Source organism: Herpailurus yagouaroundi, unplaced genomic scaffold, assembly GCF_014898765.1.
Source record: "Herpailurus yagouaroundi ecotype Mexico unplaced genomic scaffold, PumYag 181, whole genome shotgun sequence".
Classification (NCBI taxonomy): domain Eukaryota; kingdom Metazoa; phylum Chordata; class Mammalia; order Carnivora; family Felidae; genus Herpailurus; species Herpailurus yagouaroundi.
The window spans coordinates 17,595,926-17,622,173 of NW_024412412.1; the positions used below are offsets into that span (position 1 = coordinate 17,595,926).

The window sequence follows — 26,248 nt, forward strand, 5'->3', positions numbered from 1 at the left end:
TACCTTATTCAAGTATCAAAAATTTTATAGCCTTTTTCTCTATCTTCTGTAGACTTCTATTTCCCCTTATTATCCCTCTGTTAAGAGAGACATAATTAATTTCCTCTTGAAAACTATCAGTACAAAGTTATAAGTTACCTTTCAAGTTTCAAGTTTTCACTCTGCTTGTCCACTTCCTTATATTCCAATAGAAATTATGTATCTGAGCAATAAAATGGTCTGGAAAAATGATGAAAGTCTTTTTAAATTTTCAAATAAATGTTATCTGCACATGTACTTTAAATTTTTTTCTCTAGGTGACTTTCCCAATCAGGTATTTTACAATATTGTGTTTTACCTCCTTTCCCCTTACTCAAGTCTAAATGTTTCTTAATAAACTAGAGCACACTAACAAACTATTTAAATGTTGGGGCACCAGGGTGGTTCAGTCAGTTGGGAGTCCAACTTTGGCTCAGGTCATGATCTCATGGTTCGTGGGTTCAAGCCCCACATCGGCCTCTGTGCTGACCGTTCAGAGCCTGGAGCCTGCTTCAGATTCTGTGTTGCCCCCTCTCTCTCCCCAGCTTGTGTGCTCGCTCGCTCTCTTTCTCTCTCTCTCTCTCTCAAAAATAAACATTAAAAAAAGAAACTATTTGAATATCTTTAATTGTTTTTTCAAGAAAAGGGGGAAAGCAAAATACTGGACACAAACTGAGAGATGCGGCTCAGTTAGTTAACAGGCATTTTTACACATATGTTCAGAAAATATTTTTCAGACTTCAAATGTTGACCATACTTTCTCCCACATGTATATCTTCAGGGTGAGTTAAAATGCTAATATTACGTAGTCTGGTCATTGAACAATGTCCTATTTCGACCCTGCCCTTGGAGAGCCCCAGGTCATCAGGCAACAATGAAAGAATTTGAAAGATTATCTGACATCATACATTTTTTTTTTAATTTTTAAAAGTTTATTTTACTTATTTTTGAGAGAGAGAGAGAGAAAGAGAGGAAGCAAGGGGTTGAGAGAAAGAGAGACAGAGACAGAGACAGAGACAGAATCACAAGCAGGGTGCAAGCTGTCAATGCAGAGCCTGATGCGTGACTCAAACGCAAGAACCATGGGATCATGACCTGAGCCAAAAACAAGAGTTGGACAATTAACCAACTGAGCCAACCAGGTATCCCTGAGATCATACATTAAAAATTTTTTTTTCCTTTGCTTTTGAGGCCTCTTTCCTTACAGAAAATTTAGAAAAGTCGGGTTGGAGTAGAAGTACTGTGAAGGAAAAGCCTAGAGTTGTTAGCTCTGCTTTAGGCTTTAAGGAAAAGAACAGGTGCAGTTCTTAAGGCTTCCACAGCTGGCCAGCTGAACGAACATTTGGCAAACAGGATTGTGGCAGGAGCCCAGCCAGGAACAAATAGTTGTATTTGTAGGGGCATATTCTTTATCCTCTCTTTTGGGAACTTAAGAGTAATCAACAGGTAAGGGGATAGGTCTGTAAGTCCAGTGAAGGCAAGAGCACAGCTTCTGGTGGAGCTAGCAGAATGGGACTCCCAAATCCGGAAAATGGTGGACAGCATTCCATACCTAGTGTCATTAGTTGTTTTGAAAACAGCAAGTGCCTTGACTAATAAAAAATCCTGGTATGCCTGGGTGGCTCTGTTGGTTAAGCATCTGACTCTTGATTTCGGCTCAGGTCACGATCTCACAGTTTGTGGGGTCAGGCCCCGTGTTGGGCTCTGTGCTGACAGCACGGAGCCTGCCTGGCATTCTTTCTCTCCCTCTCTCTCTGCCCTGCCCTCCCCTCCTCTCTTCTCTTCTCTCTCTCCCTCAAAATAAATAAATAAACATTTAAATACAATCCTTAGTAAGAGAAATGGTGAAATGTGATCTTATCACCTTAGATTTCAGGTTGAGATGCCAGGAAGACAAGAAGTAAAAGTTATTTTGAGAGACTGTATCATTCACAGAGAAATAAACTGTCATAAGAAGCTGATTCTGGGCTCATCAACAGAGAGAAACAAAAATAACCCTTCCTTACCTAAGATAAGCCTCCTTTTACTATTGATAAAAGTGTGTCAGGGAATTTAAAATATCTATTGCCTAAGATGCTTAAGAAACTTTAAAAAAACAAAACACTTGTGAACATGAAAAGCAAAAATATTAATTTCTACTTCAATTCTTGCTAATATTCATTTTACACACTTATAATTTGTTAAAATTATTTTGTTTCCTTGTTATTTCTTATCTCATTGTGACTTCTGCAATTCACAAAATATTTATGCTTCCAAATACTAGCATAATTCTATAAAGCATTTTAATATAAATATTATATTATTCATGTAGTCTGATCCTCAACAGTATTATTACATGTAAACAGGTTTTTCTGAGGGAGGAATGAGCCAGTACAGAGCGCTATAGGGTAAGGCAGCACTGCAATTTATTTTTTAACTCTTACTGCAATTTGAAATGGTAACAAAATTGTTTTTATGTTTTTGTGCATTTTATTTGGTAGTGCTTGTGATTTCTATTTCCTTATGGGTAAGTTTTGTTTTGTTTTGTTTTGTTTTTAACTATCACGACTACTTATTCAACAGATTGTGCCTGGTAACTTTATATATCTGTGTGTGTGCGTATGTGTTTGAGATCAAGCTTTTATCAGCTCTATTTGACATATATCCTGTCACTTACAGGTGTCATTACCCTATTATAATTTATCACAATTAGCTCCATTTTTATATATTTAAACATCCATTGGCGATATTTCCTTTGATGATACTTTTCTTAATAATACTGCACTTATTTCCTCATTCACACAGGCCTTTATCAAAACAGAAGTGTGGGCAACTCCATGTAACATGAGAAAGTCATCTACAGAGAAAAATAAACTGAAGTAACGTACTTTCCCACCATGGTTACAAATAATCCTGACGTCTCTAGGCTTAATTTGCCATTTTCTAGGGTGCATTTTGTCCAATGAAAATGAGTTAAAGCAAGTTTTTTTTAAATTGGAAATTTATAAATAAATATCCCTACTAATTTATATGTTTCTGTTTGTATTTATACTTGGTAATTCCTGTACTATTCCTTCCATTATAATGTATCTTTCAAAATTTACATGAAAATATATTTTAAAAATTATTTTTATACCAGGGTAATTTCAACTGCATAAACACTTCAGTGTACAACTTTTCAAGTGTGAGAACTTATAATTTTTTGATCATTAACCTTAATATTGGGACTCTATTTCACTGGCAACTACCCACCAGAACAAAATAGAGTATTCTCCATCTCTCTCTTTTTCTCTCCATCTCTCCCTCTCTAGATAGTCCTGGGGTAAACATTAACCATCTAGATCAGTTTTTTCGAAGTTTTTCCCCATGCATTTACCTACTTCAGATCACATGAGATGGTTATTAAAATGCAGATATGTGGGTCCAACAAACCTCGTGAATTAGTTTCTGTGGTGGAGCCTCAGGTATCTGAATTCATAACAAGTCCCCCTGGGGACTCTCATATACAATAAAAAGTGAAAACCAAGATTCTAGATATTTTCCTTCTCTAATCTCAATAACACCAAATATAGTAAGAGTTGTATTACCCAAATTAGAGGATATTTTTAAAATAAGAAATATTTAAGGATGAATTAGAAATTATTTTTCTACACCAATAATGAAGGTTGTTAAATATTCTGCCCCAAGATTTGAAATAAAGAAACTTAGTTCCTTTACCTATAATAATATACAAGTGAGCATGACTCGTTATGTGAGTTTCTTTAATTTGATATTTTAAACCACATACTGAAGGATAGCATACATATACAGCAGTACCCAAGGCCCAAGAGTAAGCTCAATACATTTTCAAAAGTGAGCATATCCATGTAATCAGCACACATATCAAAAAGAAAACGTAGTTGGAACACTTTCTCCCGCTATCAGTCACTGCCATCTCCCTTTCTGACTACTATAGACAGAATACCGCAGATTAGTTCAGGCTAAATTTGAATTTTATATACATTGATCATACATTATATGCTCTTCTTTTTCTGGCTCAGTTTCTTCAGTCTTATCTTTGTAAGATCCATCCATGTCATTGCCTCGTGCTATTCTTATCGCTATATAGCATACCATTTTATGAATATTCCACACTTTATCATAGATAGAAATTCCTGGACCAAGAATATGAGTATAAGTTTCCCAGCCAGTAATAGGTATGCTTAACTTCAGTCAATGATGTGCTGAATATTAAACAACTAGGTCTCTGGGGTGAGGGAAACAAGCAAACTCTGATTTGTGGCATTTGTCAACTTCTGTGGTGTAAATGTTATCACCTTTGTCAGTTTCAGTCAATCAGTGGTGGGTCTCACAAGCCAGTTAAGTCTGCTTCAGCATACCTTACAGATACCGCCAAAGTTTTCAAAGAAGTGCACAGCACTGTATGAAAATTTTGATTACTCTCACACTTGACAAGGGCTTTTACTGTTGTTTTGTTGTTCTGTTTGTTTTAGCAATTCTGGTGAGTATATAGTGATACTTATTACGGTTATAATTTGGATTTATCCAACAAAAGATATGTACAGCATTTTTCCATAAATTTATTGGTCATGTGGATATCCATTTCTGTGAAGTGCCATCCATTTATTGGAAATGTGCTATCAAATTTTTCTGTTGAGTTGTCTGCCTTTTCCTTACATTTCTGTATGAGTTTTTAAAATGTTAGCTATCTAAAATGAGAGTCTCTCTCATTCATCATAACTCTCCCGTACAGCTGGATATCTATTAGGGAATCCCACACTACTGGGCATAGACTTTGGGTTGCAGACAGACAGGGCCCACTGAGTCTTTTCAAAAGTGACTTTGCTGATCTTTAAAAGTGTAAATCAGAGCATAACGTTCTTCGCTTAAAAACCTTCTAACGACTTCTTTTTGAAGTTAGGATGAAAACGTTGCTTTCTACAACATACACTTCCCTACATTATCTGTCAGACTTTTGCCTACTTGGTGCCCTTACCTTCTACTGTCACTTCATCTCCTGGGCCTACCCCTAGAACATGCTGGGCTCCTTCCTGCCTCAGGGCCTCTGAACTCACTCCCTTTCCTGTGCCTGGAATGATCTCTCAAGTTTGCACATGGCTCTCTGCTTCTCATATCTGGTTCTCAACCAAAATACCCTCAGACAGGCCTTTCCTGACCACACACAGGCAACCTCCCTTCTTAGAAAGTTCCCCTTTTCATCACTTCATAGCAATTACTACCATGAGAAATGGTCTTATTTATTTGTTTACGTATCTATTTTCTGTCTTCTGCTTTTTAAATAATGTGCTGTATGAAAGACACTCAATCTCTTCATTTCACTACTGTATCCAGTGCTTAGAACATGGCCAGGTACATAATCAGAACTGTCAAACAAATAAATAAAATACTTGTATTTTCAAAAAACACACAATTTTGGGTTCTTCCTAAACTTTGGCTCCTAGAACACTGCAAACAATTACAAAACATCATTTGGTTCTTAGCCATTTTTCGTAAAAGGATTCTCTGCTCTTTCCAAAGATGTTATCTTTCCTATCTTTAACTCGACTACTATGAACACATTTTTCTCCTCTGATGATTCAAGTCAGTGCAGATTCTTTATGCCTCCTTAAGATGCACAGTTTGAGCTACTGGGACAGAGACAGAAGTCAGAAATATACAGAAGGCCACATGTGGACACCTGCTATATACCAAACATTGTTCTAGGTGCCAGGAATGCAACAGCAAACAAAACAGGCACACTTAGGGGAAACACAAAGTTAGGGACCAGTCCAATCTTCACAAGATAGGAAACAGCAAATGAAATAAGTGTCAACATGAGGATATCCTTCTGAGGGATGAAAGCAGACAAGGGTGTCAAGGAAAGTGAGAAACACAAGGAGATTACATAGCAGGTCCAGGGGAATTCTTGAAAATAGCCTTCTTTCTCGAAGTTTTTATTTAAATCCCAGTTAGCTAACATACAGTGTAATATGTTTCGGGTGTACATGTTAGTGATTCAACATTTCCACACATCATCTGGTGCTCATCACCAGTGCCCTCCTCAATCCCCTCAATTGCCTATATAACCCATTACCCCTGGGTTTCTTTTGAAAATATGTGCAAATCTTGCTGCCACTGTCATAGCATTTGAATTAAACATCTGCTATATTTCCAGGGTTACCCCCTTCATTCTCCTGCCAGGGTGAGTTCTGGTGCTCTTGGCATGGTGGTGGTAAAAGGATGTCATGAGATATAGAGGAGTTTATAGATGGATCATGTTTTCTCAGGCTTTCTCTTAAGAACCATGCAATTTCATAAATACTGTAACTAGCATTGTTGTGACAAGACTTTAATATTGCTCAGATGACAGACTTATGTTCCATAGCCAAATGAGATGCTGAGGGTGCTGTGGTCAGGCTAAAATGGATTAATGCAAAACATGATATGGGATTACATTAGAGTTAAGAGGAATTTGAGATAGAATATAGTTGGTGTTTGCTATGCAAATTTTAGTTAGATGGATGGAACAAAACTTATGGCAAGGGAGCCAGACTTGCCCCTTAGTACTGGAGTGTTCCCTGGGAGCTTGTCATCAGGTCAGAGTGGTTGATTTTGATTTGATTTGATTTGATTTGATTTGATTTGATTTGATTTTGGAGAGAGACAAAGTGTGAGTTGGGGAGGGGCAAAGAGAGAGGAGACACAGAATCTGAAGCAGGCTCCAGGCTCTGGGCTGTCAGCACAGAGCCTGATGCGGGGCTCAAACTCACCGACCATAAGATCATGACCTGAGCTGAAGCTGGACACTTAACCAACTGAGATACCCAGATGCCCTGAGGGTGGTTTTTATTCTAATTTCACTTGTGTGAAAGTGGTCAGGGCATGTTATTCAGCTCTTGACCAGGTGATCATATATACAAGCTATGTCCCCACAGACACCCAGTCTCTGCAGAGTCACATTAAAAGGAAACAGGTCTGACTCCAGAAGCTGTGAGGCATCATCTTTGCTTTCCACCTTCTGAAGAATTCTAGCCCAGGCATTTTGCTCTGTGTATGACACAGGAAGTTTCACATTGCCTGCTTTCTAGACAAAATGTCCTCTTTCTGTATCATACATTCAAGAACATCATGCATACATATAATAATAAATAAAATATTTTCCTATTCCTTCATGCCATTCAATACTTTTTCACTTGTTCCTACTTCTTTCTTTTTTTTTTTACATTTATTTATTTTTGGGAGACAGAGTGAGACAAAGTGAGAGCGGGGGAGGGGCAGAGAGAGAGGGAGACACTGGATCGGAAGCAGGCTCCAGGCTCTGAGCTGTCAGCACAGGGCCCAACGTGGGGCTCGGACCCACAGACCGTGAGATCATGACCTAAGCCAAAGTCAGACACTCAACCAACCGAGCCACCCAGGCACCCCTGTTCCTACTTCTTTCTTAACCCTCACTCAACACACTCTCATGAACAATGTCCGATACATCTCTTCCAGACTATCGTACTACACCACTGCCTTGCCCTGTGCAACCACTGGACAGTGCAGTCTCAGACACTACTGAGATTTGGGGCCTGCTATTTGGATCTGGGATCACAGTGAAGAAGCCAATAAATGACCTTTCAAACATGAATCCCTGGAATTGAGGGGAGAAAAGCTGTGAATAACTTGTTTTTTTTTCCTATTACATTGCTATTATGAGAATCACATTGTGCAGATAGCTTTGGGAATGAGAGGATGAAGCTATAACAATGGAGAAATCTGGGTATATGTGGAAAGAGCGTGCTATCATAAAATTCTGCAATGCACAATGGAATAGTCCATTGATTTTGTTCACTGGTTATATAGCACCAGAATTTGTATTCAAGAGTTTACTGGAAATTTTACTCTTTATCTGATAAGGAGAGGCAAAAATACGATACATGAAATTTAGTTTGATATTACTGAAAGGAATGCCTCCAAACTAGAAGATAAAGTGAAGGTTGGACTTAGACATAGTATGGTCAAAAAGCCAAAATACTCTACAGTATTTCTGAAGATATGGTGTGAAGAAGGTCATCTTCCAAAGGGTCTCCACATTCACAAAAATAACCACATGGCCCTGGATAGGGATTGATTCATCATGAAATATAAGGATAAAGATGATCAGAGAAAGGGAGAGAGAGAGAGAGAGAGAGAGAGAGAGAGAGAGAGAGAGAGAGAAAGAAAGACCAATGGAGACTGAGCTAGAAAAAGGAACTAAGCATGAGACAAAAACTGCTTCTAGATTTCTAGTTCTGTCCTTGATAGCAGCATATGATTTGATAACCACTTAAAAATAACCTTAGAAAAACAACTTGAACAAATGCAATTTCATAGAACATAATTTGTTGAAAGCAGTTTAGTTGAAAGCAAGTTGGTCAACAGGTCATTTTGGCTGAAGTGATGATGGGGTTTAAATGAAAATTCCTAGACACTGGTTTTTCTAGTATTAGTCATCTTTGGTAGACCATGGGGCACTCTGAAGACCTTCATACATCATTACATATTTTTTTCCAATATAGAGGTATTTTTCTACTTTTGCCATTTAATACCTAATAGAATGTTCAGTCATGTTCTTTTCATGTTTTACCAATTATTTCTTTTATTCTTACCTTGTTGTTTTTACATTTATAATTGATATAGAAATTATTCCTGCACACTCATAAAGATGTTGGAATAAAATAAATACCTAACATTTAATAAGGTGCCTAAATAAATTATCTTAAGTTACAAAATAATGATGTGATCTCACTTCTGCTGACAAGTAAGATGCACAGATTTATATAACATATACTAACCATACTTTACACTTTAGAAAGCATAAGTTGAGATAATAAAAAAGTTAATGCAAAGTTTAGAAAGGTATAATTCTAGTTTTTTTCCTGCTCTTATTTTATTAATCATATTTTTTATGTTTAAAATAAAACAAATATCTCTTCCAACATGGAAAAGTAGAAAGAGAAGCACATAATCATTAATTAAAAAAAGAACTGAAACTTTGAAGGATGGGATTTTTCTACTTTAAAAATGTCAATTCAAAAACTATTATGCCTATTCTGCTTATCTGGGTATATTTCCTTTTTGTGCAAGGGTAAAATGGAACATGGCTTGCTTTCTTTTTTATTTCTTTTTTTAAAGTTCATTTATTTGACAGAGAGAGAGAGTACATGTGTGCACGAACAGGGGAGGGGAAGACAGAGAGGGAGAGAGAGAATCCTAAGCAGGCCCTGTGCTGTAAGCACAAAGCCTGATTCTAGGCTCAGTCTCACAAACCACAAGTTCATGACCTGAGCCAAGATCAAGAGTCGTATGCTTAATTCTTTCTTTCTTTTCTTTCCTCTTTCTTTCCTCTCTCTCTCTCTTCCTTTCTTCCTTCCTTCATTTTCTTCCTGTCTTCCTTTCTTTCCCTCCTTCCCTCCCTGTCCTCCCTCTCTCTCTCTTTCTTTCTTTCTTTCTTTCTTTCACCACTTTAGTTTGACATTTGAGTTACTCTAATATTTCTCTATCAAAAATGAAAGAGTGGGCATAATTGCCTAAGAATGAGTTAAAAATGTAGGTAAAAACAGGGAAAGTAACAAGCAAAATAGGAATAATTTCTTGATAACTGGCACTGAAATATTAGAGAAAGATATCTACAAAATTCTAACATGGCAAAATAATTCAAACTTTCCACAAATAATACTTTTTGCATTTATTTTTTTTTAATTTTTTTTAACGTTTATTTATTTTTGAGACAGAGAGAGACAGAGAGTGAACAGGGGAGGGGCAGAGAGAGAAGGAGACACAGAATCCAAAACAGGCTCCAGGCTCTGAGCTGTCAGCACAGAGCCCAACGCAGGGCTTGAACTCATAGACCGTGAGATCATGACCTGAGCTGAAGTCAGACGCTTAACCGACCAAGCCACCCAGGCACCCCCTGTTTGCATTTATTATATATAAGCATATTCCTGTATTACTAGTAAAGGTAACAAGTATAAAAGACTTGAATAACTCAAATAAATATGGAATTAAATGGAAGGATATTTAACATTTCAAATCTTTTAATACCTAACATCTAATTGAGTCTTCAAAGTATTACCTCCTCTGAAAACTATTTCCCCACCTGCAACCTCAACTAAAAGGAAGAAAGGAGAGGGAAAGTGAGAAGATAACAATTATTGAAGATCCATACTACATACAGGGGTTTCTTAGGCTTACAGGAATTCACATACTATAAGAGGTAGAGTCAGAAATTATATCCCAAGAACTCTCTGGTTTTGGGTTGACTACACATTACTATAGTATTTTCATGTTTTATATATGAACTGAAAAATAGAGAATGCTCACTGAGTAAGAAAAAGATTTCTCATGAGTATTTTCTTTGTATGGCTTTTCCTTAGAAAGTGTTGAGTGATGACCATAACTAATGAATTAGGACATAATGGTTAGCTAGTTGGAATTTTCCTTCAAAGATGAATACATTTAAGTACTTCAGGTTGATGAATTCTTGTCTACATATTCAAGATGGATTAGGCAATTATCCAATAAATCAGGGTGAAAAACCTATTACAGAATAAAGATAGGGGTGGGGGTTGTTTCTGTTTCTAAGATTGATGGCTTAAATTAGTTGAACTTACTATCTTCTTAATTTTCCTAGGACAGGGATGACCAAACAAATACTTTTCTTAATGGGTCAGTGTCTTGCATATACAAAGCCCTCAATAAATATTTGTGGCAGAAAAATGAATTTAATGTAGGAATGGTTTCAAAACATTTTGTATTCATGTAAAATGCCATCATATATCTATTGTATAATGTTTGTTTAATGTTCTATTATATTTAATTTACTCTTTATAAGGTAAAAATATGTTTTTAATTAATTATTCAACATTAATATCTGAACCAGAAGATAGCAGAGAGTAACAAACCTATGGAAAAAGCTCTTGGATCATTTGATTCAAAACTGAGCAATGAAATGGACAACTTGAAAGAAATCACGGAGATGTGTTCTACACAAGCACCTTCAGAGACACCCCAGTTTGAGGATGCCTGGGTGGCCTGTGCACTGTTCTCATACTTTTCTATATTATTGTTAGACTGCTTATCACATACATCTCAGATCTAAACTGGTTGTACATTTCTCCCAACCCTTTCCAGGGTGTGCTACTACACCATCTTTATCTTAAAGTAAACAGAAAACCCAGAGAAATCTACAAAGTGAGGATTAATAAAGTGGTTTAACAAGGTTGCTGAATAAAAAACTTAAGGTACTAAAGTCACCTTTAGTACTTTAGTACCTCTAAACAAATAATGCTTAGAAATCGTTAAATAAAGGATACTACGGACAATGACAGCAAAAATGTGGCATAGGAATTAGTCCAGAAGCAATACACAAGTCTCTTATGAAGACTCACATAATAATGGAAAGATATCCAAGATGACCTAAATAAATGAAAAGTGAAGTCACATGATCATGTATAGTGATTGGGGGAAGTCAGTATCATAAATTTGTCAGTTTTCCCCCAAACTGATCCAGAGATTCTTGGTATTTCCAGTCAGATTTCCAAAAAAAAAAAATTTTTTTTTCATGGAACTAGACAAGCAGATTTAAAATCATATACGCAGAACAAAGCACCATAAATGGCCAGTTATTCCTGAAGAAAAAAATTAGGTCAGGATAATGTGCTCTAATATATGGAATTCTTAGTAAATAGCTATAGTAGTTAAGATAGTCAATATTACAGAAAAAAAAAAAAACAGATAAATGAATACAATGAATAAAGAATCCAGAAACAGAATCATATGTAGATGGAAATATGATAGAAATAAAATTATAGATCAGTGGATTTGTTTTGGGTTAATTTAAGATAATTTCCAGATTGATCAAAAAATTCCGTGATAAAAAATGTCTTAAAATGTTGAAGATAAAATAGGAAAATAAATTTATTTCTTAGTGGTAGCAACATAGTTGTCTAATAAAAACAATTATAGCTGAGTAAGTAAAAATGGCTAAATTGTACCACATTAAAATTAAGAACTTCTGTTTTTAATAAAAGACAACAGAATGAGAAAATAAGCAAACTTAGGACACAATATCAGCCACATTTAACACTTCCAACTGATAAAAGTTAGCCAGAACATATAAAGTTGAATATACAAAGAAATTATTAGACTTCTGGGGAAGATGGTGGAATAGGAGGATCCTAGGCCACATTGTCCCATGGATACACCCAGATAACACCCAGATCAGTGTAAATAACCCAGAAATTAACCTGAGGACTGGCAGAACAGACTCTCCACAGCTAAACATAGAGAATCCCTCTCTGTTCCTCTCCCCCACTCAGACAGGCAGGCAGGCAGGCAGGCAAGCAAGCAAGCAAGCAATAAAAATAAATAAATAAATAAATAAATAAATAAATAAATCTGAATTATCTTTAAAAAACAAATTAAAAAACCCAAGACCCATTTATGTGCTTCCTACAAAAGACTCATTTCAGACCTAAAGACATACAAATTGAAAGTGGAGAGCTGGAGAGAATTTATCATTCAAATAGATGTGAAAGAAAGCTGGGGTAGTAATACTTACATTGGACAAAATAGACTTTATTTTTTTTTTATTTTTTTTTCTTTTTTCAACGTTTTTATTTATTTTTGGGACAGAGAGAGACAGAGCATGAACGGGCAAGGGGCAGAGAGAGAGGGAGACACAGAATCGGAAACAGGCTCCAGGCTCTGAGCCATCAGCCCAGAGCCTGACGCGGGGCTTGAACTCACGGACCGCGAGATCGTGACCTGGCTAAAGTCGGACGCTTAACCGACTGCGCCACCCAGGCGCCCCATAGACTTTAAAACAAAGACTGTAACAAGAGCCAAAAATGGACATAATATGACTATGAAGGGAAAAATCGAACAAAAAAATATAACAATTGTAAATATTTGTGCACCTAACATGAGCACACACAAATATACAAAGCATCTATTAAAAAATATAAAAGAGGTATTGGCAGTGATACAATAACAGTAATGGACTTTAACATCCCACTTACATCAATGGATAGATCACCCAAAGAGAAAATCAAGAAAAAAACAGTGGCATTGTATGACACAATGGACCAGATGGATCAAATGATATATCAGAACATTCTGTCCTAAAACACCAGAATACACATTCTTTTCAAGGTCACATGGAACATCCTGCAGAACAGATTACATGTTATGTCACACAATAAGTCTTGACAATTTTAAAAAGATTGAAATCATACCATGCATCTTTTCTGATCTCAACACTATAAAACTAGGTATCAACCTCAAGAAAAAAATCTAGAAAGAACACAAATTAAAAACTACATGAAGAAAAATGAAAATGAAAACACAATGGTCCAAAATCTTTGGGATGCAGCAAAGTTGTTCTGAGAAGGAAGTTTATAGCAATACAGGGCTACCTCAAGAAACAAGCAAAAATGTCAAATAAGCAACCTACATTTACACCTAAAGGAGCTAGAAAGAGAAGAACAAACAAAACTGAAAACCAGTAGAAGGAAGGATAAAATAAGGATTCAGGAAGAAATAAATGAAATAGAAGCTTAAAAAAAAACAAAAAACCAAAAAACTCACAATAGAAGCCAGAAGCTGGTTCTTTGAAATGATTAACAAAATTGATATATCATTAGCCAGAATCATAAAAAAATTATAAAAGAATATAAAGAGAAGACTCAAAATCAGAAATGAAGAGGAGAAATAACAACCAACACTACAGAAATACAAAGGATTATAAGAGAATATTATGAAAGATTATATGCCCACAAATTGGACAAATTACAGGAATGGATAAATTCCTTGAATCATATAACCTCCCAAAACTAAAGCAGGAAGAAAATTTAAACAGACTGATTAACAGCAATGAAATTGAATCAATAATAAAAAAACTCCCAACAAACAAAAGTCCAAGACCAGACAGCTTCACAGGTGAATTCTACCAAACATTTGAAGAAAACATAACATCCATTCTTCCCAAACTATTCCAAAAATAGAAGAGGAAGAAAGGAATGCTTCCACATTAATTCTGTGAGACCAGCATTATCTTGATATCAAAACCAGATAAAGACACTACAAAAACAAAACAAAACAAAAAACTAGAGGCTAATATTGCTGATGAACATAGATGCAAAAATCGTCGGCAAAATATTAGGCAACCAATTCCAACAGTACATTAACAAATTATTCACCACAATCAAGTGGGATTTAATTTGCAAATCAATCAATGTTTACATCATATCAACAAAGGATTGGATGAAAATCATGATCATTTCAATCAATGCAGGAAAACCACTTAACAAAGTAAAACACCCATTCATGATAAAAATCATCCACAAAGGGCGATTAGAGGAAACATACTACAACATAATAAAGGTCTTCTATGAAAAATAAACACATTAAACATCACTCTCAATGGTGAGAAACTGAGAGCTTTCTCCCTAAGATCAGGAACAAAACAGGGATGTCCATTCTCACCACTTTTATTCAACATAGTACTGGAAGTCCTAGGCACAGCAATCAGACAACATACATACATACATACATACATACATACATACATAAATGGCATCCAAACTGGCAAAGAAGAAGTAAAACTTTCACTATTTGCAGATGACATGATACAATATATAGAGAACCCTGAAGACTCCACCTAAAAACTACCAGAACTGACAAATGGATTCAGTAAGATTGCATGATACAAAATCAATGTACAGAAATTTGCTGCGTTTCTATGTGCTAATACTGAAACAGCAGAAAGAGAAATTAAGAAAAATCCCATTTACAATTGCACCAAAATAGTAAAGTATAAAGGAATAAGCCAAAGACATGAAAAACCTGTACTATAAAACATCAATGAAACAAACTGAAGATGACACAAACAAATAGAAAGGTATTTCAGGCTCATGGATGAGCCTGAACATCCATACTAGCCAAAGCAACCTACAGATTTAATCCTTATCAAAATACCAACAGTATTTTTCGCAGAACTAGAACAAACTATCCTACAATTTATACGGAACCACAAAAGACCCTGAAGAGCCAAAGCAATCCTGAAAAAGAAAAACAAAACTGAAAGTATCACAATCCCAGATTTCAAGATATACTACAGAGCTGTAGTAATCTAAATAGTATGGCAATGACACAAAAATAGACACATAAATCAGTGGAACAAAACAAAGAGTGCAGAAATAAATACATGATTATATGTCAATTAAATGACAAAGAAGGCAAGAACATGCAATGGGTAAAAGTCTCTTTGACCACTGGTGTTGGGAAAACTGGGCAGCTACATGCAAAATAATAAAACTGGACCACTTTCTTGCATCACAGAAAAAATAAACTCAAAAGGGATTAAAGACCTAAATGTAAGACCTGAAACCATACAAATGCTGGAAGAGAACACAGGCAGTAAGTTCTTTGACATTGACCATAGTAACATTTTTCTAGATAGGTCCCTTGAAGCAAAGGAAACAAAAGCAGAAATAAACTATTGGGAATACATCAAAATAAAAAGCTTCTACATGGTGAAGGAAATAAGAAAACTAAAAGGCAACCAATGGAATGGGAGAAGATATTCATAAATGACATATCCAATAAAGGATTAGTATCCAAAGTATATAAAGAACTTATATAACTCAACACCCAAAATACAAATAATCCACTTAAAAAGTGGACAGAAGACATGAATAGACATCTCTCCAAAGAAGACCCATAGATGGCCAACAGACCATGATTCACCACCACTTACCATTAGGGAGATGCAAATAAAAACTATAATGAGATATCACCTCACACCTGTCACAATGGTTACAATCAACCCAAGACACAACAAGTACTGGCAAGTGTGTAGAGAAAAAGGAACCTTCTTCTACTGTTGGTGGAAATGTAAACTGGTTCAGCCACTGTGGAAAACAGTATGGAGGTTCCTCAGAAATTAAAATGAGAACTACCCTATGATCCAGCAATTACACTACGGGGTATATATCCAAATAATACAAAAACACTAATTCAAAGGGATACCTGCACCCCTATGCTTATAGCAGCTTTATTTACAATACCCAAGATATGGAAGCAGCCCAAGTGTCCATCAATTGGGGAATGGATAAAGAAGTGGTATATATACATATATAATGGAATATTATTCAGCCATAAAAAAGAATGAGATTTTGCCATTTGCAACAGCATGGATGGAGCTGGAGAGTATAATGCTAAGTAAAATAAGTCAGTCAGAGAACGACAAATACATATGATTTCACCCATGTGTGGAATTTAAGAAACAAAGAAATAAGTAAAGGGACAAAAGAAAAAGAGAGAGAAAGAGAGAGAGAGAGAGAGAAACCAAAAAACAGACTCTTAACTATAGAGAACAAATGGATGGTTAGCAGAGGGGAGGTGGGTGGGAGATGGGTTAATTAGGTAACAGGATTAAGGAGTGCACTTGCCGAGATGAGCACTGGGTGATGTATGGAGTTGTTCAAACACTATATTTACACCTGAAACTAATGTAGCACTGTATGCGAACTAAATGGAAATAAAATAAAAACTTTAAAAAAAAATTAAAAATCATAGGTATAAAGGTATTATCACAATTAGTTGCCATTTGACACTCAACCTACTAGGAGAAATTTTAAAGTCTAAAACTAGAATTGTTCAAAAGATTGGGATTCTCATTAATCAGTGGTTCTCTGGGATACAATTTGGCTTTACCTAGTAAAGGTAAACACACATATTACCTAAAAACACTGCAATTCCACTCCTGAGAATGTACTCTAAAGAATCTCTTGCCTATATGCAGCAAGAAAACGCACAATAAAATGTTCATAGCTATGTTTTCACAAGAGCAATGACCTGGAAGCAAATCAATGTCTTGTAACAACAAATGAGAGTCAGGGCACCTGGGTGGCTCAGTTGGTTAAGTGCCAGACTCAATCTCGGCCCAGGCCCAGGTCATGATCTCAGTTTGTGAATTCGAGCCCCGTGTGGGGCTCTGCTCTGGGGGTGTGGAGCCTGCTTGGGTTTCTCTCTCTCCTTCTCTGTGCCCCGCCCCTGCTTGTGCTTTCTCTCAAGATAATTAAACATAAAAAAAAAATTAAGAACAAAAGAGAGTCAAATATTTAAACATGCATTCAAGTCAAAAGGATAATATTGAGCAACAAAAGAATATCACATGTACACAAATCTACATACATATGTGGTATTATAAGAGGGAAATCAGGCCAAACTAAATAACATATCACTTAGGAATACTAATATGTTTACATTATTATTAATAAATTCAACATAATGGAAAAGCAAAGTTATTGATAATATACAATGATGGCTAAATGAGTATCTGTCTTATCATTCTTTAAATATTATATACTGTACACATGTTTGGCACGTATTTTGATAGTAATATAAAATAATGTGATGAAATAAGTTACAACGTGAATTTATTTTTTAACAAGTTACAAAGGAAAAGTTGAGAGACTTTCTCCTCCCTGTATCTGAAAGTACCCTCTCAGATGTTAAAATTAGACATGCAGTTTTGGTAAATTACTTGAACATCATTTTCAACAAGATTTCATACTTTCTTGTTAAAAAATAACTCACAAATATTTACTTTTGCTGTCATTTCAATTTCCATAAACGAGTTTATTTCAAAAAACAGTGACTTACTGTTGGATTTATATTTGTTTTTTCTTTTTTAAGAAAAAAAATACATTCTTATAAGAAAAACACACAGTCTAGTGCAGCATCAAGTCACGAGAGACAGGTACGAGGAGGGTGGTAGGTGAAAGGTTGGATTCCCTTGGGTATGAAGAGATCTGGTGTATTCTAAATGTAGATATCATTTTTCATAGGCAAAGTAACACGAAGTGTGTTGCCTCCCGTTGGTCACTGACACAGTGAGGAAGACCAGCTGAGGGAGGCTCGGGTGGTGGGGAGCAGGACGGAAAACAGACTGCCAGCCAGATGGACACCGTTCATTACAAACTGAGCCACTGGCTCAGGGCATGACTCTGGATGAGCCGTTTGACTGCCTTGTGTTTCAATTAAGACAGCCCAAGGAGGGAGGAAAAAGCACAATCTAATTGAAAAATAGACATTGTATGTCAATGGAGATTTCTGATGATAAATCTTTGATAGCACTGAGAAGTAACTGTTGGGTGACGGTTAGACCCCAAAGTCTGGGTCACTGAACATCAGCAAGTTTATTTTTAAAGCCTTATTTTTCATTGTGACACCTTCAACTGGGGATCAGTGCCTTGGCAAAACATCAAGTCACACATTGCACTACAAGTGAAATATGCTAATTATATCTTTACCATTTTATAAAGAATTTCACAGCAGAAGCTAATAAGAATGTATGATAGATAAAACACTTATGTCGTGGATTTACTAATTTTTGACAGCTCTTTTAAAAGCAGGCAAAAAAATAAATAAATAAATAAAAAATAAAAGCAGGCAGAAGACATTATTGCTGAGACAGCTTCAAAGAGCTATTTATTATTTAAAGAAAGCATGCGAGTATCAAAAAGAGGTTGGGCTAAGACTTGGGAGAACCAAGGAATCAAGAGAATACAGAAGAAAAACAGGTAAAAATTGTCTCCTATTCTCTCCATTTCATTTGAGAAGCTCAGAATGAAATACCTTCTCTTACATAATGGAAGAGAGCAGTTTGATGCAGGCAGAAAACGATACTAAGTGCTCATTACTTTTCACTGTGCAATTTAAATACTCAAGTGCATCAATGGAAAGGAGATTTAAATAGCAAGCTTCATTGCTATTTGCTCCTAAAAGAAAACGATCCCTACAGATTACCACATTTCGTTAAAGTCAACTTGGGGATGAATAGTAATTCTGCAGTTTGAGAAGAAGAGGGGCATGTGGGAAAACTGAAGCGTGAACAAAACAACAGTTGGGCTGTCTTCCATTGTTTATCGGGGCTTTGGGAATTCTCTGCAGCTTTGTCTTTCATGGTTGCTTAATAAATAAAAGTACAGTACACAGCCTGCATGTTTGGGGCGTGATTCACAGAATGGTGCTAATTCACCTAAGGGACCCTGCCTGGCTTAGTCCAGGGAGCACATCTTCTAAGCATCTGGAACCACACTGGCAATTTTCCCAAAGGCCAAGGGCTTTAGCTATTTTGCCAGTCATTTACATAGACTGGCTTAAATTATGCAGCCATCTGTATTCTTATGCACCTAGATTGAGTAAAATGAATGTACAGTCTTGAAAGCATCCATCCCTGATGTCCCCTTCACGCTGACTTTTATTCGTTTCAAACAACGGTGGAATCCGGGACACACTGAACGGTGTTCATTTAGAAAGCTCATCCGTCCTCATTTGCTTCATAGCCCACCACTTTGCCTTCTCAGTATTGTCCACCCGAACTACCATGGGCAGTTTGCAATACTGCCGGGAAAGCAGGCTCTGTAGTTGGGCTGCTGGGCGTAAAATCTCCCCTATGCTATGTGTTCATGTGCGATGTTGGGCAAATGACTGCATTTCTCTGTGCTTTGGCTTCTTGCTTCTCAAAAATCTAAGGGCAATAATCTTACAGGGTTCCTGTGAGGAAGCAATGAATTTAGCACACTGTTTGACATGCAGTAAGTTCTCAATGAGTACTGCATGTAATTATCAATATCACAGGTCATGATTGTTATTTTATCCCATCCTAGACAGAGTCACTTTCTCCAGGCAGCCCTGACTTCCTCCACTGCGATGAGGGTCACCTATTAGTGACACAGGGAACAGAGCCAGGTCGCCACGCTTCCCAGGGATGGGAGCTAATCCACAGGGGAACTGCAAAATATGGAAACTCCTTAGATGGCATTCACAATATTGCAACCTTGGTAACGTCATACAAATGCCAGGTGATATTTAACTGCAACTACAGCGGGAGGAAAGCAGAGGGTGGGGGCGGGGAGGGGAGGGAAGATCAAAGACAGATGACTCAAAAGTGTGTGCGCATTACCTCAAAGGGCAACTTGACGCCACTACCCTGATGTTCTAGGAACCCCAGGATTTTGGTTACAAGAGTTGGGTGGCAGCCTAACACAGAGTAAAAGGACTTTCTGATTTTGACAGGAGGGCAATCGGCACTATAGGCAGAAAGACAGCAAGTACTTAAGATTATTTTAGGTCTCGAGGAAAAATGACTCAAACATATATTGCAAATAAAGTTTATAAAAAATTCTAAAGATGTGAGTTTAGGGGCACCTGGGTGGCTCAGTCGGTTGAGCGTGCGACTTCGGCTCAGGTCATGATCTCGTGATCTGTGAGTTCAAGCCCCACATCAGGCTCTGTGCTGACAGCTCAGAGCCTGGAGCCTGTTTCAGATTCTGTGTCTCCCTCTCTCTCTGCCCCTCTCCTGTTCATGCTCTGTCTCTCTCTGTCTCAAAAATAAATAAAACATTAAAAAAATGTGAGTTTATTTGTGGATATCAGCTAATGAAATGCCTAAGGCAAGACAACTAGATTTTTTTTTTATGATATTTTGGGGAAGATTGCTTATTTGATTGCTGGAAATTAAATTTGTTAATAGATGTTGCCGGTGCAGACATATATGTTATTCTCCATATAATTATCAAAGAGGGATTTGAGTTAGATCTGGCATACAAATAGGGAATTTAAATTAAAAAATAAATGTATATCAATTGTATACAAGAGCTTTCTATTCTGTCTTGTTACTTGGCATTGTCATTGCCATCTTCCCAGGGTATGTATTTGTGTGCACGTCACAGTTCCAAAACAGGAAAGAAACTACAAGAGAAGCTGGTCTTTCTATTCACTTGGGTGGAGTTAAAAGTTGTTCACACTGTGTAACATGAGAGAAAATCTAGTCTTCAGTATTTCACCTGTCCAGCTGCCCCCAATGCAGCCAGATGGAAAGTTGAGGGAACAAGGGCTTGCCCTTCTAGATATTTGGGTAGATCTTTAAAAACGCTGTTCTGGTGTGCCTGGGAGGCTCAGTCGGTTAAGCGTCTGACTTTGGCTCAGGTGGTGATCTTGCAGTGGGTGAGTTCGACCCCACATCGGGCTCAGTGCTGACAGCTCAAAGCCTGGAGCCTGCTTTGGATTCTGTCTCCCTCTCTCTCTCTCTCTGCCACTTCCCCACTCATGCTCTGTCTTTCGCTCTCTCTCTCAAAAATAAACATTAAAAAAAATTTTTTTAAATGCCTTTCATTAGGTGGGCAATGAAAGTTGGCCAAATGATTCAGGAATAAATACTATAGTAAGTATTGATTTATGAGAGCACTTTAGGGAGCGCCTGGGTGGCTCAGTTGGTTAAGCATCCACTCTTGGTATCGGGCCAGGTCATGATCTCACTGGTTCCTGGGCTTGAGCCCTGCGTTGGGCTCTGTGCTGGCATCATGGAGCCTGCTTGGGATTCTCTGTCACTCTTTCTCTCTCTGCCCCTCCCCCACTTGTGCTGTCTTGTCTATCTCAGAATAAATAAACTAATAAGCTTTAAAAAAATGAGAGAACACTTCACTTTTGACAGGTAGGCTGGAGGAGCATTGCAAATGAAGGCTGCCCCTACAGGGGGAAAGGTAAAAAGCAGGGGTGTTTTGAGCCTGGGCTCTGATTAAGTAAGACCTATATTCAATTTCTGACTTTGACAGTTTCTAGCTGGATAAACAATGGCCTTGGGCGAGTTAATGGAACATGCTAGGGCTCCTATTTTTCCCTATTAAAACATAAAGATTTTAGGTTGTGTTGTGAGCCTGATAAAATAATTAGTAATTATTATATTAACTAATAATATCATTGACTTTGCATGAGTATAGGCTGTTATAAGCTGACAGTATAGATACTGTACGATACAGAGAAATAGGCATGGGTATAAAGAAATCAATGATGTGAAGACAGAGGAGAGGACATATAAATTCAAATTTCACAGCAGTAATCAAATAATATCTACCATCAGATGGAGCATAAGTAGTTCCCATCCAGGCCTGCAGTCTTCTGGACCTGTGTCATGCTGCTTAATGGCCTTGATGGGCTACATCTTGTCCCTGGTTAACGAGGGTTCAGTGGTCTTGGCTGGTTGCAGCTTCACAAGACACAGAGGCCATGCATGCTCATGTTAGCGTCTAATTTTATTTTTCCCCTAGAAGTTGTTCTGAATTGACAATTTAGTGTTCAGCAATTTAAAATCAATTGGATTTGTTTTTCTTTTTAAGTATTTGTTTCTGGGAACACCATGGAAAAGCACAGTGTCAGGCTTTTGAATATTTATATTAAAAGCAAAGAAAAAATTATAGAAGGAGATTAAATGCTTTAGTTTTCTTGTAATCCTTTCACCTTTCCCGGTCTTCTGTCTACCTCCTTCCCTGCCCCCTACTTTGGTGAACAAATCACTTATTATCAATTTACTCCTGAATATCTTGAACAATTTTGATGAACAAACATATTCTCTGAGTCACAATGCTTGGGGAACCACATGTCCTTTTTACATTTCACATTCACCAGAGCTTTGGATTTAATTATACTAGAGAATTCTTTCCCACTGAATTAAGTATCACACTTCAATATCAAAACTGCACTGAAAGCTCTGATATTGAACTGGTGTAATTTTAACCTTCTAAGAGAATTGGTTGGTGTGGAGTTTCTATCCAGCTAGTACATGCTTTGACTTTATGAAACCTTCTTTGAAAAGTGTCTGATTACTTTCAGGGGTGAGGTCTGTCCTTTTGTCCTGACAAAGCTCACTTTTCCATTCTTGCTGCCAAAATGTTTTGCCATTGTGGGATTTTCCCAACTGTTGCTTGGAAGTCAAATTAAAGGTCTTAGGCAATTTCAGCTTTAAAATGCCATGTAACAGACAGAATGGAGGCGAGACTGAATTCTACCAGTAAGCAAGTTAGGTCACTTCTACACAGCCATGGACGAATATGGATAGAACCAAAACATTTCGGCTTTTCACTTTGCTACTGCTTTATAAGACAGACTTAAAAAAAAAAAAAAAAGGTGGAAACTAACTTTCTACTGCTAGAGGAAAAATTATTCTAGAATTTGTTTTAATAGACTCGGATTCTCAGAGTCTTTAGGAAATACAATGGATGTTTAATTAATTCGTGCATCTAAAACTTAAACCACATTATTTCCTTTTCATAGGCTGAGTGGAAATAATTCTTCTACAGGGACAATCTAACCTTCCTTTATGCTTCTTGCTTTCTCAATGTCTCATCTCAGCATGTGTTTTTACAGTCCCCTTCGTACCCAAAGCCTGAGTTGGCTGATAACAAGAACAAGATGGGAAAAAAGTGATTAGATTGTGTATGGTTTAATTACTTTCCTCCTGCTCTGTCCCCACTCCCCACAGCCCTATGGACCTACTCATGGAGAGAATTGCTGGAGCTAGACCCCAAACTCCCGAGAAGCTACCAAAGAACTAAGTGGCCAGAATAGAGAAGAACTGTAAGTCAGAGATCCTCACTGATACATGGAGGGAGAAATAGAAAAAAAGCTGGGAGGGGCGCCTGGGTGGCTTAGTCGGTTAAGCGTCCGACTTCAGCTCAGGTCATGATCTTGCGGTCTGGTCCGTGAGTTTGAGCCTGTGCTGACAGCTCAGAGCCCGGAGCCTGTTTTGGATTCTGTGTCTCCCTCTCTCTGACCCTCCCCCGTTCATTCTCTGTCTCTCCCTGTCTCAAAAATACATAAAATGTTAAAAAGAAACTTTTTTTAATTAAAAAAAAAAAAAAGAAAAAAAGCTGGGAGTCTTCAAATAACCTAGTAACATGCAAAGAGGAGAGAGACCTCTTTGAACAATTTCCAGACTCAGAGAATGAAACGTATTTAGCACTGGACCTGTTCAATAAGGATTTTCCTGCTCCGTCTTCCTACCTTCAATCCCTGCTGCCCACACCTGGAGGCATAGAAGCAGCAGCTATTAAGAAAGGAGGGAAGGGGCACCTGGGTGGCTCAGTCGGTTAAGCATCTGACTTTGAGTCCCACCTCGGGCTCTGTGCTCTCAGAGCGAGGAGCCTGTTTCAGATCCTGTGTCTTCCTCTCCCTCTGCCCCTCCCCCGCTCATTCTCTGTTTCTGTCTCTCAAAAATTAATAAGCGTTAAAAAAAAAGTTTAAAAAAAAAAAGGAAAGGAGGGGAGGGGCACATGGGTGGCTCAGTCAGTCAAGGTCTGACTCTTGATCTCAGCTAAGGTCATGATCTTGCGGTTTGTGAGTTCAAACCCCGCGTCGGGGCTCTGTGCTGACAGCTCAGAGCCTGGAGTCTGCTTCGGATTCTGTGTCTCCCCTTCTCTCTGCCCCTCCCCTGCTCATGCTTTCTCTCTCAAAATAAATAAATAAACTTAAAAATAAAAGGAGGAGAGAAGGGAAGAAACTGATCATTTCTTTTTCCTCAGCTGCATGACAGAGAAGAATTATCTTTCAATGAAGATCAAAGTGTTGATTACTTCATAGAACCAAACATTCTATTAAAAAAAAATTACTGTGTATTTTGTGTCTTAGGTCACCATTGGACTCTAAAAATGCTCAGAAAATAAAGGAACTGCTTTTTATTTTTATTTTTTGCTTAACCCAGGAGTAAGATAAAATAGATTGCTGGAAAACTCAATGAACATAAGAATTCAATTAAGTTTGCTTTGTGATAAGCATCCCACACATCAGGTTTGTGCACTGTACTAGTTACTGGTGACCTCATGAAATTTGGCCACAACCAGAATCCTAGAAATCTAGTTTCCCCATAAGATACTGGAAAAGGATAGAAAATCCGAACTATTTGGAAGAGCCTCCTTTTAGGGATAAATATTTATCATCTGTAACGCATTGGTCAAGAATCAACAGCTCATGAGTGAGACGTGAAAGACGGCCGAGAAAAAAGTGTAACGTTATGGCTGACATTTTCACCAGTTTATGGTGTACCTCAAAGGGTATCAAGTTTTCTCTCTCGTCAGGAACATGTGTAAATCCTGGTGGAGATGCAAGAGGGCTTTGTGGCTTCCTGCTGCCGACTCTGGAGTATGATACTACTTCTCAATGCTGTATTTACCTGACCAGTGAAGTCACTCGGTATACAAGGTCACAGGTCATATCACAATTCCTGGGCTTTGCTTTTATTTAGTCACTAAAAACTTTGTTTAATGTTTGTTTGCTTATTTATTTAGAGAGACACAGCGACAAAGCGCGAGCAGGGGAGGGTCTGAGAGAAGGAGACACAGAATCTGAAACAGGCTCCACGGTCTGAGCTGTCAGCACAGAGCCTGAGGCTGGACCTGAACCCACGAACCGTGAGATCATGACCTGAGCCGAAGTCGAAGACTTAACTGGCTGAGCCACCCGGTGCGCCCCTGCGGGGCTTTGCTTTGAAATAGCATCGCTCCTTCTTGCCAAAAATCCATCTAACAATCTTAAAACCGGAAGCAATCCGTGAGTGACTATGTTCTTACCTTAAAGCATCACAAGACTCCCAGTGTGTGGTTTCCATTCTTTTCCAAGAAAAGTCTAACGCCACAAGAATTTAGAGAACAAGTCGGCTGTCACCGCTCAGAGGGATTAAGCAGGGTCAAGGATTATTTCAAGCATCTGTTACTAGGGGTATAGATGCCATAGACCCAAAGAGGAAGATGAGGGATAAATATACAGTAGACGCCCCCCCTTTCCATGGGGGACACCTTCATTCCAGGACGCCACAGGGACGCCTGAAACTGTGGACAGTACTAAACCCTAGGTATACTGGTTTTTCCCATCCATATTCACCTATGATAAAGTTTAACTTATGAATGAGGCACGGTAAAAAAAAAAAAAAAAAAAAAAAGACTAACAGTAAAATAGAATTATGAAACTATATTGTAATAAAAGTTATGTGAACATATTCCCTCCCTCTCTCAAAATATTACACTGTATTGCATTGACTCACCCTTGTGAGGATGCGAACGACAAAACGCCCACGACTGAGGAGAGGAAGTGAGGCGAGTGACGTAGGCCTTTGCTGCGTAAAATTAGGTTACTATTCACCTTCTGAGGATTCGTCAGAGGGAGGGTCTTCCGCTTTCAGACCGCGGTTGATCTCGGGTCATTGAAACTGCGTCAAGGGAATCAGCAGATAAAGGGGAACTAGTGTTGGGGAGTTTTAAGTTAAGTTTTAGGTGAAAGTAATGCTACTTTTGAATTGTAATGTTAATGAGACAGATGGAGACGTTTGAAGCGTGGAGGAGCTGACAGTGTATTAAATAAGGTCAGCATAAGGTTAATTCAAGGTGAAGCT

General features: G+C 37.7%; 1 long non-coding RNA gene across 1 annotated transcript in view; it reads right to left on the reverse strand.

Annotated features, from left to right (window-relative positions):
• LOC121039716 (uncharacterized) overlaps positions 1 to 25,957 on the reverse strand; it is a 125,662-nt gene extending 99,705 nt beyond the window's left edge. The window contains exons 1-2 of the long non-coding RNA XR_005794950.1: positions 25,901 to 25,957; positions 139 to 219 (exon numbers count right to left, since the gene is read on the reverse strand). This is a non-coding gene — a long non-coding RNA (uncharacterized LOC121039716). The remainder of the gene's footprint in view (positions 1 to 138; positions 220 to 25,900) is intronic.
• Positions 25,958 to 26,248: the final 291 nt, after the last annotated feature.